Source organism: Oncorhynchus keta, chromosome 34 (assembly GCF_023373465.1).
Source record: "Oncorhynchus keta strain PuntledgeMale-10-30-2019 chromosome 34, Oket_V2, whole genome shotgun sequence".
Taxonomy (NCBI): domain Eukaryota; kingdom Metazoa; phylum Chordata; class Actinopteri; order Salmoniformes; family Salmonidae; genus Oncorhynchus; species Oncorhynchus keta.
In genome coordinates, this window is record NC_068454.1 from 17,072,565 (window position 1) to 17,093,547 (window position 20,983).

A 20,983-nucleotide genomic window follows, 5' to 3' on the forward strand; every position below is an offset into this window, starting at 1 on the left:
TAACCCCTGCTGTACCAAACTAAATGATAGGCTTATATTAACCCCTGCTGTACCAAACTAAATGATAGGCTTATATTAACCCCTGCTGTACCAAACTAAATGATAGGCTTATATTAACCCCTGCTGTACCAAACTAAATGATAGGCTTATATTAACCCCTGCTGTACCAAACTAAATGATAGGCTTATATTAACCCCTGCTGTACCAAACTAAATGATAGGCTTATATTAACCCCTGCTGTACCAAACTAAATGATAGGCTTATATTAACCCCTGCTGTACCAAACTAAATGATAGGCTTATATTAACCCCTGCTGTACCAAACTAAATGATAGGCTTATATTAACCCCTGCTGTACCAAACTAAATGATAGGCTTATATTAACCCCTGCTGTACCAAACTAAATGATAGGCTTATATTAACCCCTGCTGTACCAAACTAAATGATAGGCTTATATTAACCCCTGCTGTACCAAACAAAATGATAGGCTTATATTAACCCCTGCTGTACCAAACTAAATGATAGGCTTATATTAACCCCTGCTGTACCAAACAAAATGATAGGCTTATATTAACCCCTGCTGTACCAAACTAAATGATAGGCTTATATTAACCCCTGCTGTACCAAACTAAATGATAGGCTTATATTAACCCCTTAACCCCTGATAGGCTGTATTAACCCCTGCTGTAAACAAAAATGATAGGCTTATATTAACCCCTGCTGTACCAAACTAAATGATAGGCTTATATTAACCCCTGCTGTACCAAACTAAATGATAGGCTTATATTAACCCCTGCTGTACCAAACTAAATGATAGGCTTATATTAACCCCTGCTGTACCAAACTAAATGATAGGCTTATATTAACCCCTGCTGTACCAAACTAAATGATAGGCTTATATTAACCCCTGCTGTACCAAACTAAATGATAGGCTTATATTAACCCCTGCTGTACCAAACTAAATGATAGGCTTATATTAACCCCTGCTGTACCAAACTAAATGATAGGCTTATATTAACCCCTGCTGTACCAAACAAAATGATAGGCTTATATTAACCCCTGCTGTACCAAACTAAATGATAGGCTTATATTAACCCCTGCTGTACCAAACTAAATGCTAGGCTTATATTAACCCCTGCTGTACCAAACTAAATGATAGGCTTATATTAACCCCTGCTGTACCAAACTTATAAATGATAGGCATATATTAACCCCTGCTGTACCAAACAAAATGATAGTACCAAACTAAATGCTAGGCTTATATTAACCCCTGCTGTACCAAACTAAATGCTAGGCTTATATTAACCCCTGCTGTACCAAACTAAATGCTAGGCTTATATTAACCCCTGCTTATATTAACCCCTGCTGTACCAAACTAAATGCTAGGCTTATATTAACCCCTGCTGTACCAAACTAAATGATAGGCTTATATTAACCCCTGCTGTACCAAACTAAATGCTAGGCTTATATTAACCCCTGCTGTACCAAACTAAATGCTAGGCTTATATTAACCCCTGCTGTACCAAACTAAATGCTAGGCTTATATTAACCCCTGCTGTACCAAACTAAATGATAGGCTTATATTAACCCCTGCTGTACCAAACTAAATGATAGGCTTATATTAACCCCTGCTGTACCAAACTAAATGCTAGGCTTATATTAACCCCTGCTGTACCAAACCCCTGCTGTAATGATAGGCTTATATTAACCCCTGCTGTACCAAACTAAATGCTAGGCATATATTAACCCCTGCTGTACCAAACTAAATGCTAGGCTTATATTAACCCCTGCTGTACCTAAATGATAGGCTTATATTAACCCCTGTACCAAACTAAATGATAGGCTTATATTAACCCCTGCTGTACCAAACTAAATGCTAGGCTTATATTAACCCCTGCTGTACCAAACTAAATGCTAGGCTTATATTAACCCCTGCTGTACCAAACTAAATGCTAGGCTTATATTAACCCCTGCTGTACCAAACTAAATGCTTGGCTTATATTATCTTCCGCTGTACCAAACTAAATGCTTGGTTTATATTAACCCCTGCTGTACCAAACTAAATGCTGGGCTTATATTAACCCCTGCTGTACCAAACTAAATGCTTGGCTTATATTAACCCCTGCTGTACCAAACTAAATGATAGGCATATATTAACCCCTGTAGTACCAAACTAAATGCTTGGCTTATATTAACCCCTGCTGTACCAAACTAAATGCTAGGCTTATATTATCTTCCGCTGTACCAAACTAAATGATAGGCTTATATTAACCCTGCTGTACCAAACTAAATGATAGGCTAATATTAACCCCTGCTGTACCAAACTAAATGCTTGGCTTATATTAACCCCTGCTGTACCAAACTAAATGATAGGCTTATATTAACCCCTTCTGTACCAAACTAAATGATAGGCTTATATTAACCCCTGCTGTACCAAACTAAATGATAGGCTTATATTAACCCCTGCTGTACCAAACTAAATGATAGGCTTATATTAACCCCTGCTGTACCAAACTAAATGATAGGCTTATATTAACCCCTGCTGTACCAAACTAAATGATAGGCTTATATTAACCCCTGCTGTACCAAACTAAATGCTAGGCTTATATTAACCCCTGCTGTACCAAACTAAATGCTAGGCTTATATTAACCCCTGCTGTACCAAACTGAATGCTAGGCATATATTAACCCCTGCTGTACCAAACTAAATGCAAGGCATATATTAACCCCTGCTGTACCACCAAACAAACTAAATGCTAGGCTTATATTAACCCCTGCTGTACCAAACTAAATGCTAGGCTTATATTAACCCCTGCTGTACCAAACTAAATGCTAGGCTTATATTAACCCCTGCTGTACCAAACTAAATGCTAGGCTTATATTAACCCCTGCTGTACCAAACTAAATGCTAGGCTTATATTAACCCCTGCTGTACCAAACTAAATGCTAGGCTTATATTAACCCCTGCTGTACCAAACTAAACGCTAGGCTTATATTAACCCCCTGCTGTACCAAACTGTACCAAACTAAATGCAAGGCTTATATTAACCCCTGCTGTACCAAACTAAATGCTTAGGCTTATATTAACCCCTGCTGTACCAAACTAAATGCAAGGCTTATATTAACCCCTGCTGTACCAAACTAAATGCTAGGCTTATATTAACCCCTGCTGTACCAAACTAAATGCAAGGCTTATATTAACCCCTGCTGTACCAAACTAAATGCATAGGCTTATATTAACCCCTGCTGTACCAAACTAAATGCTAGGCTTATATTAACCCCTGCTGTACCAAACTAAATGCATAGGCTTATATTAACCCCTGCTGTACCAAACTAAATGCTAGGCTTATATTAACCCCTGCTGTACCAAACTAAATGCAAGGCTTATATTAACCCCTGCTGTACCAAACTAAATGCTAGGCTTATATTAACCCCTGCTGTACCAAACTAAATGCTAGGCTTATATTAACCCCTGCTGTACCAAACTAAATGCAAGGCTTATATTAACCCCTGCTGTACCAAACTAAATGCTAGGCTTATATTATTGTACCAAACCCTTATATTAACTGCTGTACCAAACTAAATGCAAGGCTTATATTAACCCCTGCTGTACCAAACTAAATGCTAGGCTTATATTAACCCCTGCTGTACCAAACTAAATGCTAGGCTTATATTAACCCCTGCTGTACCAAACTAAATGATAGGCTTATATTAACCCCTGCTGTACCAAACTAAATGCTAGGCTTATATTAACCCCTGCTGTACCAAACTAAATGCTAGGCTTATATTAACCCCTGCTGTACCAAACTAAATGCTAGGCTTATATTAACCCCTGCTGTACCAAACTAAATGATAGGCTTATATTAACCCCTGCTGTACCAAACTAAATGCTAGGCTTATATTAACCCCTGCTGTACCAAACTAAATGCTAGGCTTATATTAACCCCTGCTGTACCAAACTAAATGCTAGGCTTATATTATCCACCAAACTAAATGATAGGCTTATATTAACCCCTGCTGTACCAAACAAAATGATAGGCTTATATTAACCCCTGCTGTACCAAACTAAATGATAGGCTTATATTAACCCCTGCTGTACCAAACAAAATGATAGGCTTATATTAACCCCTGCTGTACCAAACTAAATGATAGGCTTATATTAACCCCTGCTGTACCAAACAAAATGATAGGCTTATATTAACCCCTGCTGTACCAAACTAAATGCCAGGCTTATATTAACCCCTGCTGTACCAAACAAAATTATAGGCTTATATTTACCCCTGCTGTACCAAACTAAATGATAGGCTTATATTAACCCCTGCTGTACCAAACTAAATGCTTGGCTTATATTAACCCCTGCTGTACCACACAAAATGATAGGCTTAAAGTAACCCACGCTGTACCAAACTAAATGCTAGGCATATATTAACCCCTGCTGTACCAAACTAAATGATAGGCTTATATTATAATCCGCTGTACCAAACGAAATGCTTGGCTTATATTATATTCCGCTGTACCAAACTAAATGCTGGGCTTATATTAACTCCTGCTGTACCAAACTAAATGCTTGGCTTATATTATCTTCCGCTGTACCAAACTAAATGCTAGGCTTATATTAACCCCTGCTGTACCAAACTAAATGCTTGGCTTATATTATAATCCGCTGTACCAAACGAAATGCTTGGCTTATATTATCTTCCGCTGTACCAAACTAAATGCTGGGCTTATATTAACTCCTGCTGTACCAAACTAAATGCTTGGTTTATATTAACCCCTGCTGTACCAAACTAAATGCTAGGCTTATATTATAATCCGCTGTACCAAACTAAATGCTAGGCTTATATTAACCCCTGCTGTACCAAACTAAATGCTTGGCTTATATTATCTTCCGCTGTACCAAACTAAATGCTTGGTTTATATTAACCCCTGCTGTACCAAACTAAATGCTGGGCTTATATTAACCCCTGCTGTACCAAACTAAATGCTTGGCTTATATTAACCCCTGCTGTACCAAACTAAATGATAGGCATATATTAACCCCTGTAGTACCAAACTAAATGCTTGGCTTATATTAACCCCTGCTGTACCAAACTAAATGCTAGGCTTATATTATCTTCCGCTGTACCAAACTAAATGATAGGCTTATATTAACCCTGCTGTACCAAACTAAATGATAGGCTAATATTAACCCCTGCTGTACCAAACTAAATGCTTGGCTTATATTATCTTCCGCTGTACCAAACTAAATGATAGGCTCATATTAACCCCTGCCTTACCAAACAAAATGCTTGGCTTATATTATCTTCCGCAGTACCAAACTAAATGCTAGGCTTATATTAACCCCTGCTGTACCAAACTAAATGCTAGGCTTATATTAACCCCTGCTGTACCAAACTAAACGCTAGGCTTAAAGTAACCCATGCTGTACCAAACTAAATGCTAGGCTTATATTATCTTCCGCTGTACCAAACTAAATGATAGGCTAATATTAACCCCTGCTGTACCAAACTAAACGCTTGGTTTATATTATAATCCGCTGTACCAAACAAAATGCTTGGCTTATATTATCTTCCGCTGTACCAAACTAAATGCTAGGCTTATATTAACCCCTGCTGTACCAAACTAAATGCTTGGCTTATATTATATTCCGCTGTAGCAAATTAAATGATAGGCTTATATTAACCCCTGCTGTACCAAACTAAACGCTTGGCTTATATTAACCCACGCTGTACCATTTTCAGATGGAACTGTTAGCGAATAGAGAACGGATTGGAATGCTGCGCGTCCAATTAGCATCCAGGATCCAGGCAACCAGTTTTATAAACCCTTTTAATGTTATCTTCTGCCCCTTCTCCCACCTCTCTGTACCTTTCTGTCCTCCCCTCTCTGTCCCCCTCTCTGTCGCCCTCTTCCCACCTCTCTCCCACCTCTCTGTCCCCCTCTGCCCTCCTCTCTCCCACCTCTCTGTCCCTTTCTGTCCTCTCCTCTCTCTCACCTCTCTGTCGACCCTCTTCCCTCCTCTCTCCCACCTCTCTGTCCCTTTCTGTCCTCCCCTCTCTGTCCCCCTCTGCCCTCCTCTCTCTCCCCTCTCTGTCGCCCTCTTCCCTCCTCTCTCTCCACCTCTCTGTTCCCTCTCTCTTACCTCTCTGTCCCCCTCTGTCCTCCTCTTCCCCCCTCTCTCTCCCCCTCTCTCTCCTCCTCTCACTCCCCCCTCTGTCCTCCTCTCCCCCCTCTCTCTCCCCCTCTCTCTCCCCCCTCTCTCTCCCCCTCTCTCTCCCCCTCTCTCACCACTGAGCTGCCAAATCAGTACAGAACTGAACACTCTTTTCCCTCTACACTATTTCCCCACTTAACCTTTCTCTCTTAATCTTACTCTCCCTCTCTTCCATGTGGTCGTGATCTTCAGACACTCTCACTCTGAGCAACGCTGGCATCAAGGTGTGTGAGTCTGAAAACCACAAAGCTACTGTAAGATAATCAACATGTGGCTGGTCTGGGATCAAGTGTAAACACATACACACCATCCATATGCCAAAGGGGGACATATCTCTACTATTTAACCTTTATTCAACTAGTCAAGAACAAATTCTTATGAACAATGACGGCCTACCCCAGCCAAACTCTCCCCTAACCCGAAAGATGCTGGGCCAATTGTGCGCCCCCCTATGGGACACCCGATCACGGCCGGTTGTGATACAGCCCAGCTCGAACCCAGGTCTGTAGTGACCGATGCACCACTCAGGATCTGAGGTGGCAAAATCGAATGATGAAAATTAATATTTTGGATTTGTCTTGCCAAAGTACACACAATATTCACAATGCAAACTCACATGTTCAGGCAGTATCTTCACACAAATATACATAACAGACATGGATACACAGACATCAACACATGTACATGTACTCTCACATACACATACTGTATCTTTCTACGTGTACAGTAAGCCTATATGGTCCAATTTCCAGAGGAGCATGATCTCTGTTATTGACATTCACAACCACCAATCGATAGCACCCATCCAAGACCCTCTCATGAATATGCTAATGCAGTCACAGATGTGCCTCTCTGGCACTCATTATTGGCTGCAGTCTGCAGGAGAGAGGAGGAGGTGAAAGAGTGTGTGTGTGTGTGTGTGTGTGTGTGTGTGTGTGTGTGTGTGTGTGTGTGTGTGTGTGTGTGTGTGTGTGTGTGTGTGTGTGTGTGTGTGTGTGTGTGTGTGTGTGTGTGTGTGTGTGTGTGTGTGTGTGTGTAATCCCCTGTCCCAGCAAATGGGCTATTATAACCTCTGGGCTCATGAAGACACATGGAGCTGCATAATATTCAATAGAAGTATATTCAGACCAGACAAGGTTTTCTGTCATGTAGGATGAGGAATCCTGTCTGATGTGTTACATTTCAATCTGTAGCATTGGGATCATTAGCCCCCACTGAAGAAGCCCTGAGCTGTGAGCCCACTGACAGAGCCATCATGCAATCAGCACCTGATTTACACCTTGACCAATTACATCCTTATTCTCACCTCAACCATTCAGATTCTTATTTCCACCGAGACAAGCCTGAGCCGTCTGTGTGCTCCACAACCCTGCCAGTTAAATGAGCCGTCTTATTTTATTTGACATTTTTAATTGAACCTTTATTTAACTAGGCAAGTCGGTTAAGAACAAATTCTTATTTACAATGACGGCCTACCCCGGCCAAAACTGGACGACGCTGGGCCAATTGTGCGCCGCCCTATGGGACTCCTATTCACAGCCGGATGTGATACAGCCTGGAATTGAACCAGGGACTGTAGTGACGCCTCTTGCAGTGCCTTAGACCACTGTGCCACTTGGGAGCAAATCAGATCTGATGCAGATCAGATACACCCCAGCCAGGCACTGTGACATCTACAGGCACACTGATTTATTCTGCATGCTAACTCAAGGGTGAACTGTAGCCCAGACTCTATGGTGGTGTAAATCGATGTACTGTATACTGGTGTATAAAGGTGTATTTTGTTATATAATTCCGATACATTATAACCATAGTTACTCCAGTTTGGACGTCTTGTGAACAACGATCACGATCTCAGTACGATCGGACATCCGACGAGTTAAGCCAAACATGGTCTCATCTTCCTCCTCTTCTTTCTCCCCCTCTTCCTCCTCCTAATTCTTACACTCCATCTCACTCCTCCAAAACAGAAAAGACAGAAACAGCTCTCATGGGGGGGAGGGGCAGAATGGTGCGGGTGGACGGATGAACGAAGAACAGAGTACCCACACAGCGAAGCGGAGGAGTGGAGAGGAAGAGAGGATGAGAGGACGTCACGGCAACAGAGAGTGTGTGGGCGCAGGGAGATGAGTGGGAGTGATGTGGGCTGCATTCCAGCACTGCTCTCTGTCTCTCCAGCTCTCTATTTCATTCATATGTCCTTCTGTCTTCAAATTATTTCCTCTTCTCTCATTTCCTCTCCATCTCTTTATCTAGGATCCTTATTTCTGAAAACGTTGTAAATCTCACACGCCAGTAACGACCCACAGTTGAATCTTTTACACGGACGATCTTTCTATTTCTCTCTATCCATAGAATTATTTTAATATGCACTCACATAGGCCAGTAGTGATGGGGTGTCCTGTGTACTCTCCCATCCCCTGGTTCCTAGCTCCTCACTGCTCTGTAACCTTCTGTAGATAATGCACCCTTTATGGCTTACACTCATGGAAAGTCCCTGTGTGTGTCTTATTGGACATGAACCCTCCTCCTTTCCCTCTCATCCCTCTGTCTCACCCTCCTCCTTTCCCTCTCATCCCTCTGTCTCACCCTCCTCCTTTCCCTCTCATCCCTCTGTCTCACCCTCCTCCTTTCCCTCTCATCCCTCTGCCTCACCCTCCTCCTTTCCCTCTCATCCCTCTGTCTCACCCTCCTCCTTTCCCTCTCATCCCTCTGTCTCACCCTCCTCCTTTCCCTCTCATCCCTCTGTCTCACCCTCCTCCTTTCCCTCTCATCCCTCTGTCTCACCCTCCTCCTTTCCCTCTCATCCCTCTGTCTCAACCTCCTCCTTTCCCTCTCATCCCTCTGTCTCACCCTCCTCCTTTCCCTCTCATGTGTGCATGTCTTGAGGCTGGTTTTATGATCAATATTCCCTCACACTACTGAGCTGTGTGTTTCTGCTTGTCCTCCTGCTGATGACACACACTGAGATGAGGAATCAGGATCTAAACTGCTGACTCATACAAAAACATTGAGAGAGAGAGGAAGAGAGAGAAAGAGAGAGACATTTCAACAAAGACTATGAGGGTCTGTCTGGTCCTCCTGGGGTGTCTGAGGGTCTGTCTCGTCTTCCTGGAGTGTCTGAGGGTCTGTCTGGTCCTCCTGGAGTGTCTGAGAGTCAGTCTGGTCCTCCTGGAGTGTCTGAGAGTCTGTCTGGTCCTCCTGGAGTGTTTGAGAGTCAGTCTGGTCATCCTGGAGTGTCTGAGGGTCTGTCTGGTCCTCCTGGAGTGTCTGAGAGTCTGTCTGGTCCTCCAACAGATGGCTGAGCAGCCCCTCTATCTCTCCCCCTCTCACACACACACACACACACACACACACACACACACACACACACACACACACACACACACACACACACACACACACACACACACACACACACACACACACACACACACACACACACACACACACACACAGCAAGTTCTGGAAAATATACATTTCATACAAGACTCTGACTATCATTCTTTTTCATATGATAAAAAAGGACATTTTCAATATCTCAGAATCATTTTAGTGTGGAAGGGAACAAGAGTCCACCTTTATCTATCATCACACTAGGCGAGACCCAAATGCAGACACAGGAGGCAGATGGTTGGAGTTTAAGATGTTTAATAAATCCAAAGGGAATTGGCAAGAGAATGGTTGTGGACAGGCAAAAGGTCATAACCACATCAGAGTCCAGGAGGTACAGAGTGGCAGGAGGTCCAGGAGGTACAGAGTGGCAGGAGGTCCAGGAGGTACAGAGTGGCAGGAGGTCCAGGAGGTACAGAGTGGCAGGAGGTCCAGGAGGTACAGAGTGGCAGGCAGGCTTGAGGTCAAGGCAGGCAGAATGGTCAGGCAGGTGGGTACAGAGTCCAGAACAGGCTTGAGGTCAAGGCAGGCAGAATGGTCAGGCAGGTGGGTACAGAGTCCAGAACAGGCTTGAGGTCAAGGCAGGCAGAATGGTCAGGCAGGTGGGTACAGAGTCCAGAACAGGCTTGAGGTCAAGGCAGGCAGAATGGTCAGGCAGGTGGGTACAGAGTCCAGAACAGACAAGGGTCAAAACTGTTAGGACTAGAAAAAGGTTCAAAGGCAAAGCAAGAAAAACAGGAAAAAATGCTGGTAGGCTTGGAAATACAAGACGAGCTGACACAGAGAGATAGGAAACACAGGGATAAATACACTGGGGAAAACAAGCAACACCTGGAGGGGGTGGAGACAATAACGAGGACAGGTCAAACAGATCAGGGTGTGACATTATTAGAAAAATCTGATCTCTTTTCATTGGAAAGCTTTGTTCATATTGAAAGTTTGAAGTGGCTCAAATCCCCCAAACTGTTTCCTGCTTTGAATATTCAAAGAACTGAGAAACATCCATGGCAGGCATTGTAACTTGCTACATAACTTCTGAGTGATTGGAAGCAGGAGCACCACCCCCAATCAGGCTACACCACTTCACACACAACCGTCGTTACTATGACAACTAGCGTAGCCATGTCAGCAAATGACTGCTGTCTGAACACAGCACATCTGATTTGGTCACTTGTATCTTGCTGTTTGGACAGTCAGTATTCTAAAACAGATGTTTTTATTTACTGATTTGAGCAGTGTGAACATGGATTTAGAGACAGACAGGGGTCTGGGGGAAACTACCTAACCTTGAGGCAATACTGTTGACATTTTCTACAGATAGACAGGGTGTGTGTGTCTTTATGTGCGTAACTGTGTGTATTTTATATTTTATTTTTTAAAAATTTTATTCTACCTTTATTTAACCAGGCAAGTCAGTTAAGAACACATTCTTATTTTCAATGACGGCCTAGGAACGGTGGGTTAACTGCCTGTTCAGGGGCAGAACGACAGATTTGTACCTTGTCAGCTCGGGGGTTTGAACTCGCAACCTTCCGGTTACCCCAATGTGTGTGCGTGTGTGTGTGTGTGTGTGTGTGTGTGTGTGTGTGTGTGTGTGTGTGTGTGTGTGTGTGTGTGTGTGTGTGTGTGTGTGTGTGTGTGTGTGTGTGTGTGTGTGTGTGTGTGTGTGTGTGTGTGTGATTGTGTTTACACAGACAGATGAGGAGTTATTTAACAGGGGGTTGAGTACCTAAGGCTGATGGATTGGATGTAGAAAATCAAGGACGACTAGACTGCTTATTTGGACAAGGATCATACAAGGCTATAGACTGGGAGGTAAGGAATGTGTTTGTCTGTGTGACTGAGTGTGTGTGTGAGTGTGTGTGTGTTTGTGGTGATTGGGGAGGAGGAGGAGGGGCAGGCATAGTAAACTTTAACCCAGTTCTGAGAGACATCATGGGTAGAGGTAATTTGGTTCACAACAAACAGTTCACGCATGTTTTTATTCATTTAACGTTTATTTTGACAGGGAGTCATGCTGAGACCAAGGTCTCTTTCTCAGATGAGCCCTGCATGTCAGTACACATCAATACACATCAATAAACATCAATACACATCAATAAACATCAATACACATCAATAAATATCAATACACATCAATACACATCAATACACATCAATAAACATCAATACACATCAATAAACATCAATACACATCAATAAACATCAATACACATCAATAAACATCAATACACATCAATACACATCAATAAACATCAATACACATCAATAAACATCAATACACATCAATAAATATCAATACACATCAATACACATCAATAAACATCAATACACATCAATAAACATCAATACACATCAATAAATATCAATACACATCAATACACATCAATAAACATCAATACACATCAATAAACATCAATACACATCAATAAACATAAATACACATCAATAAACATCAATACACATCAATAAACATCAATACACATCAATACACATCAATAAACATCAATACACATCAATAAACATCAATACACATCAATAAACATCAATACACATCAATAAACATCAATACACATCAATACACATCAATACACATCAATACACATAAATGCACATCAATAAACATCAATACACATCAACACACATCAATACACATCAATACACATCAATACACATCAATACACATCAATACACATCAATGCACATCAATAAACATCAATACACATCAATAAACATCAATACACATCAATAAACACCAATACACATCAATACACATCAATACACATCAATACACACCAATACACACCAATACACATCAATACACATCAATAAACATAAATACACATCAATACACATTAATACACATCAATACACATCAATACATATCAATAAACATCAATACACATCAATACACATCAATAAACATCAATACACATCAATACACATCAATAAACATCAATGCACATCAATAAACATCAATACACATCAATACACATCAATACACATTAATAAACATCAATACACATCAATACACACCAATACACATCAATAAACATCAATACACATCAATACACATACATACACATCAATAAACATCAATACACATCAATACACATCAATAAACATCAATACACATCAATACACATCAATACACATCAATACACATCAATACACATCAATAAACATCAATACACATCAATAAACATCAATACACATCAATAAACATCAATACAGATCAATAAACATCAATATACATCAATACACATCAATAAACATCAATAGACATCAATACACATCAATAAACATCAATACACATCAATATACATCAATACACATCAATACACATACATACACATCAATAAACATCAATACACATCAATACACATCAATAAACATCAATACACATCAATAAACATCAATAAACATCAATACATATCAATACACATCAATACACATCAATAAACATCAATACACATCAATACACATCAATAAACATCAATACACATCAATACACATCAATACACATCAATACACATCAATACACATCAATACACATCAATACACATCAATAAACATCAATACACATCAATAAACATCAATACACATCAATAAACATCAATAAACATCAATACACATCAATAAACATCAATACACATCAATACACATCAATAAACATCAATACACATCAATATACATCAATACACATCAATACACATCAATACACATCAATACACATCAATAAACATCAAGCCTGATTCAATGCCATGATCCCATTAGTAGTATTCGGCCCCCTTCACACTCAAGTTGTACAACTAATGTAGAATGCATTAGGCACAATGATACAACAGAGAGTTTTTCTGTGCAAATATAATGACAAAATCACCGTGGAGTCAAAACTTGTGCTTGTCATTGTGGGGACCACAGCTGACTTCAGGTCATTCTAGCACAACAGCCCATCCTATCATATGAACATGTCGCACATGAAGTGTCTGCCACATGTAGATAACATATAGACTACTTGTTCCCATCTGTTAGTAAAGACACACCATTTTTGCTGAGATCACAAATCCCTCTGGGTGAGGAAGGTACAGTAGAAGGCAAGCCAATGGGGTGATGTTCTGTAGCTCTGTCCGGACTGTCAGAAATGGAAAGGTAAATCAAACACTCTCTGTTTGATTAGTAGGTACAGAACACGGGGGAGGAACCCTAGTTTATGGATGTTTCGACAGTCAAGAAGTAATCCACACACTTATATTGTCTATTGCATTGTTGGGTGTGGCGCTTGCAAGAAAGGCATTTCACTGTACTTGTGAATGTGACATTAAAACTTGAAACACACACACGTGAGCGCGCGCACACACACACACACACACACACACACACACACACACACACACACACACACACACACACACACACACACACACACACACACACACACACACACACACACACACACACACACACACACACACACACACACACACACGTGTTCTCTCCTCTTCTGCTGAGTTGTGGACAGAGCATCTGTAGAGGATAATGAAAGCCTGTCAGTGAGAAGGTCTGTCAGTGAGAAGGCCTGTCAGTGAGAAGGCCTGTCAGTGAGAAGGTCTGTCAGTGAGAAGGTCTGTCAGTGAGAAGGTCTGTCAGTGAGAAGGCCTGTCAATGAGAAGGTCTGTCAGTGAGAAGGCCTGTCAGTGAGAAGGTCTGTCAGTGAGAAGGCCTGTCAGTGAGAAGGTCTGTCAGTGAGAAGGCCTGTCAGTGAGAAGGTCTGTCAGTGAGAAGGCCTGTCAGTTAGAAGGTCTGTCAGTGAGAAGGCCTGTCAGTGAGAAGGTCTGTCAGTGAGAAGGCCTGTCAGTGAGAAGGTCTGTCAGTGAGAAGGTCTGTCAGTGAGAAGGCCTGTCAGTGAGAAGGTCTGTCAGTGAGAAGGCCTGTCAGTGAGAAGGTCTGTCAGTGAGAAGGTCTGTCAGTGAGAAGGCCTGTCAGTGAGAAGGCCTGTCAGTGAGAAGGTCTGTCAGTGAGAAGGTCTGTCAGTGAGAAGGCCTGTCAGTGAGAAGGCCTGTCAGTGAGAAGGTCTGTCAGTGAGAAGGTCTGTCAGTGAGACACAGGATGCCTATACACTGAGCTGTCACGTTGGGCTTGATGATTAACACACCGTAGAGCAATGGTATGGATGGTGGATCTGTTTTGAATGTGCACAACATCTTAGTGGTTTACGCGCTGTGAGAGATCATTTGAGGTTGTTTGAGGATAGAATGTGTTTGAGGATAGAATCCATCGGCAAGATAGAGAAAGAGAAGATGATCTATTTGGGTAGCTAGGGGAATCTCTTCCATTTAGACTTGATGTGTCTTCAACCAGTCAGACATCACAAGACCTGCCATAGACCTGGTCCCCCTCTGCTTTTACAGCACTGAGGCATTTTAATAGATATTATGATGAACTAATGATCATTAAGGTAAGTGTGGAAAAGGACTGCTCAGCTCTGTGCATTGTAGCGTAGCTTATCTATCTGGATGGCAGAATCCCAGGTAGTGGGTTTAAAATATATATATATATTTATCCGTTATTTTACCAGGTAAGTTGACTGAGAACACGTTCTCATTTACAGCAATGTCCTGGGGAATAGTTACAGGTTAGAGGAGGGGGATTAATGAGCCAATTGTAAACTGGGGGTTATTAGGTGGCTGGTTAGCTGTTAGCGTTCTAGCTAGCTAGTGGCTGTCATGTGGTGGTAAAGGTCCCACCCCATTGGAGTGTTAAAACTCTCCACAGCAACTTACATTCTCACTATACAGGCGAGACAGATCTGCATCACTACACCACACTCAATAAATCAACTCTTTCTGGGTTTCATGCTAAACTACACCAGTTAATAGGAAGTGCAGGCTGCATGCATATCTTATCTCTCTACTGCACTGCATGGCGTACTAGTCATTTGCACGTTGAGTGAAGTCATCATTTAGCGGTCTCTCTCCCCGCAGTCAAGCACCATTAACAAAGCCTCTCACCCCTTACGCAAGCTCAGTTACATCACATGACAGCCGCTAGCTAGCAGAACGCTAACAGCTAACCAGCCACAGTAAGCTGATTAGGGGTTGATAAAGAAATGTTGTTACGGGAAAATCCAGTCTGAAATGTCAAAGTCGGAATTACAAACATCAGAAGCTTTTTTCTTAATATGCATATTTCTCAAAAACTTTTTCCTGAGTCTGCACAGAACTACCAGGACCTTAGATCAATGGAAACACTCAAGTTTTTAATCCTGTATCTCTTGACACATTCCTGAAAATAGTCATGCCCTCTAAACCTTCCAGCTGTCTACTGGACCTTATTCCAACTAAACTACTGAAAGAGCTGCTTCCTGTGCTTGGCCTTCCTATGTTAAACATAATAAACGGCTCCCTATCCACCGGATGTGTACCAAACTCACTAAAAGTGACAGTAATAGAGCCTCTCTTGAAAAAGCCAAACCTTGACACGGAAAAACAATATATACAGTACCTACACATACACAAGAAGCAGGCTTCCTTATTCTTCCTAGAATTTCTAAGCTAACAGCTGGAGGCAGATCTTTCTCCTACAGAGCAACGTTTTTATGGAATGGTCTGCCTATCCATGTGAGAGACGCAGACTCGATCTCAACCTTTAACTCTTTACTTAAGACTCTTCTCTTCAGTAGGTCTATGATTGAGTGTAGTCTGACCCAGGAGTGTGAAGGTGAACAGAAAGGCACTGGAGCAATGAACAGCCCTTGCTGTCTCTGCCTGGCCGGTTCCCCTCTTTCCAATGGGATTCTCTGCTCTGACCCTATTATGAGGGCTGAGTCACTGGCTTGCTTGCGCTCTTCCATCCTTCCTGTCCTCGGGCTTGTGCGGTGGGGAAGATCTTCGTGGGCTTTAATCATCCTTATCTCAGGGTAGTAAGTTAGTGGTCTGTGATATCCCTTTAGTGGGGTGGGGCTGTGCTTTGGCAAAGTGGGTGGGGAAATATCCTGCCTGGTTGGCCCTGTCTGTGGGTAACTTTGGATGGGTCCACGTCTCAGTCTCCAGAATCTATGCTGCAATTGTCTATGTGCCTGCTGTCTCACCCTCTGAATAACCTCTGGCTATGAAAGGTCAACTGACATTTACCCTGAGGTGCTGACTTTTTGCACCCTCTATAACCACTGTGATTATTATCTCACCCTGCTGGTCATCTATGAATGTTTGAACATCTTGAAGAATGATCTATCCTTAATTAATGGCTATGTACTCTTATGATCTCCACCTGGCATCGCCAGAAGAGGACTGGCCAAGCCTCAAAGCCTGGTTCCTCTCTATGTTTCTTCCTAGGTTCCTGCCTTTCTAGGGAGTTTTTCCTCGCTGCCGTGCTTCTACATCTGTATTGCTTGCTGTTTGGGGTTTTAGGCAGGGTTTATTTATGAGGACTTTGTGACAACTGCTGATGTAAAAAGGGCTTTATAAATAAAATTGATTGATTGATTGATTGATTTAAAGGACAGTTCTCCTGCAACAGGGGGATCAAATTAAGATCTTAAATCTGTACTCAGAGTTCAAAGGTTATAAAACAACCCTGGGGTGAATGGATTTTGATCCCATTACTGAGGGTACTGAGAGACAGACAACCTTGAAGACCTTGAAGACTAGTCTTCTGCTATGCAACAAGCCATCACAGTTTCACTGCAGAATTAGACATTTATCCACGTTTCTCCAAAAGTGTTTTAAACACTGGATTGACTCCTCCTGCCCAGCATCGTTCCGTTTCTCCAAATCTTCAATTTCAAAGTGTTTTTAAGGGTTACGTTCTGGGATAGGGCTAAAACATGACGTTTAGGCATTCATTCCAAGTGGTTAATTTAAGGGTTAAGGTTTGGGATCGGGTTTGAACACGAGACCTTTGATCCACAGTCATTATGGTACACAGTCATGATGTAATAGAGCACACTGTTGCCCATAGTGGCCGGTTTTCAAGGCATTTCACGATGTCCAATTTCGATGTCACTCTTGAGCAATCTGCCTGGACATGGACCATGGGTTTAAATACTTCACACATATTTTAAAGTGTATTCTTTAACTGTAAATAGCAGAGAGTATATTAAACTGGAATGGTTCTGGCTGTGCGTATTGGTTTTTGTGTGTTGGGTTATATATTTGTTTTAGTGTGGGTGGTAGAATGGAAAACTTACTGTATGTCAGGGGTATTAAATTATTGAACAAAGTTATCACCATGAGTGTAGTCATTCAGATAGATTTGAGTGTGTACTCTTAATTGTGTGTTTACGTGCCTGTGTGTATACTAATGTAAGGATGTGCATTAGGTGTGTACCAGCAGCTGTTGAATTATTGAACAAACCATCATCACTTTGGCAGATTGTGGTATTTGCAGTTCGTGTTCATGTTCTTGTTACTTACAACCTCATGCTAATCGCTTTAGCCTACGTTAGCTCAACTGTCCCGCAGGGGACCCACCAATCCTGAAGACACACACACACACAAACTCACGCGCATACACACATGAGCACACACATGTCCCATGTCCCCACGTCCTGCAACACTTCTGATCTTTGTATCCCAGGGGGGTGGAGAGACACAGTAGGATAAATGAACTTGCCACCATTTCACTGTCTGCCCTTTTTTTTGCCCTGAGTGATGGATGAACTAACCATGTATCCTGTGTACACGCGCGCGCACGCACACACACACGCACGCACACACACACACACGCACACACACACGCACGCACACACACACGCACGCACACACGCACGCACGCACACACGCACACACACGCACACACGCACACACACACGCACGCACGCACACACACACACACACACACACACACACACACACACACACACACACGCACACGCACACACGCACACGCACGCACGCACACGCACGCACGCGCACGCACGCACACGCACGCACGCGCACACGCACACACGCACACACACACACACACACACACACACACACACACACACACACACACACACACACACACACACACACACACACACACACACAGCTTTGGGGCACTAAAAGAACCACGAGGGAGTGTTTTTCAGCGGTGGCCTACGCATGTCAGAATATGTGCTTACACCATGGCAACATGCGCTGGCTCAACAGTATTACAGAGCACGGCTGTCCTTTAATGTCTCTGAAGACTAGAGATTAAACAACAGTTTCACACACACACACACACACACCCACACACAGAGGAGGTGGCTGTTCGGTTGAGGTGGTACTATTAATTGTAATGTACAGATGTAGCATCTTAATTTGATCAGCCTGTTGCAGGAAAAGTCATAGTTGTGATGTATTTGAGGTTCAAAAAAGGCTTCTGAGGTTTGTAATTTCCACTTTGAAAATGTCTAACTTGATTTTTCCTCAGGAACAATGTAACAACCACTATTAAAAATGTCCATTAAATATAATCCATATAATAATTCACATTTCCTGTTGCTGCAGGATAATTTCCCTGCTGTAGCAAACTGGCTCAAATTAAGGTGAGACATCTGTTTTTACGTATGCATGTGTGTGTGTGTAATGTCTAAACATACGTTTGATTATGTTTACGTAACCAAGGGTGTGAGAGTGCCTCTCCTCTCACACAGAGGTGGTGGAGAACTGCTGAGGCAATGGAGGGTAAATGCAGCTCTCAGGAGAGATATGTGAGAGAAGTGTGTGTGTGTGTGTGTGTACCACATGTTTACACAACCTGGGGTGTGAGAGGGTATTTCCTGTTACTCAGACATAGGAGAGAACAGCTGAGCGTAAATCCTCTATGGTTGGATGTGCGGTATCTGGGATACGTGTCTGGCCTTTCCCTCTGTGTCGGAAACCTTTTACTCCAGGTTTAGAGTCACCTCTGACCCATCTTTACCACACTGAGGTCCACATCCCTTGACTCCTAGGAACCTGACAGGCATTACACAACACAACAGAATAACAAAAACATGATCTCTCTCTGATGAACTGACCCTGAACACAGGGGCGCCCCAGGGGTGTGTCCTTTCACAGTTGTTGTTCTCTATCTACACTAACAAACTGAAAATCCGAGGAAACAATGTGAGGCTTTTCAAGTATGTGGATGACATGGCTCTGGTAGGACTCTTTTTAAAGATGCTACGTCAGATGGGGACAGCTATTTTAAATAGACCAACAACCTTCAAGAATGGTGTTGGTCAAGTGTGACTGTGTGACTGTTTCCACATCAATGTGGAAAAGACAAAGGTGCTGATCTTCAATGGCAACAACTTACCAATGTCCCAACCAGTCTCTCTGAATGACCAGCCAGTGGAGGTGGTTGAATGTTTTAAATACCTAGGCACACAAATTGATAATGAGCTGAGTTTTACAGATAATTCAGACTGTATTTTTTAAAAGCAAGCCAACGCCTGTTCTTAATCAGGAAATGAAAGGGGTTTGGGGTCAGCCAGGATCTTCTGGAGAGGGTGTACAGCAGCTTGGTGGAGAGCATCCTCACGTTCAATATGACAGTCTGCTATGGTAATCTGAGTGTGAGGAGAAAAAGCAAACTGACCAAAATAGTAAACACAGCCAGCAAAATAATTGGCTGACCACAGGCACAGTTGAGCATTCTGTTCCACAAGGCAACCAAAAAGAATGTCCTAGAAAAGAAGGCAGTAAATAAAAGGTCATAGGAAACAAGGTACTAAAGAAAAGAAGGAAAAACGAAAAGAAGGTCCTAGAAAAGAAGATACTAAAGAAAAGAAGGTCCTAGAAAAGAAGATACTAAAGAAAAGAAGGTCCTAGAAAAGAAGGCACTAAAGAAAAGAAGGTACTAAAGAAAATAAGGTACTAAAGAAAATAAGGTACTAAAGAAAAGAAGGTACTAAAGAAAAGTAGGTACTAAAGAAAAGAAGGTACTCGAAAAGCCAGGAGATGGGAAAGCAGGATCTTTTAAAGCAAGATTCTTATAAAGAGTAGAGGTGAGAAAACGGGTGAATGTGTGAATGGGTGGAGCACGATACACCTTTTTAATGTCAAGTCAAAAAGAAACACATTACACACACACTACTGTGTGACTGTTCTTTTGTGGCACTGGTGTTTTCAAGGTGGAAGCCGGTCTGTAAGTGTTGGGAAGGGGTGTGGTAACCTGTCACCTAAAACCACTTAAAACCACTTAAATCACAAAGAGACAGGCACTCTTTTAACCCAATACTGATCTGTCAATCTCTCTGCTTTTTGTTTTTATTTTCATTTCTTCCCTTCTGTTCCTTTATTTCTATACATCTGCTACTGACCTCCTGCATCGTTTATCTCTCTCGTTCCTTCTCTCTTTCCATCTCTCTCCTTCCTTCTCTCTTTCCATCTCTCTCCTTCCTTCTCTCTTTCCATCTCTCTCC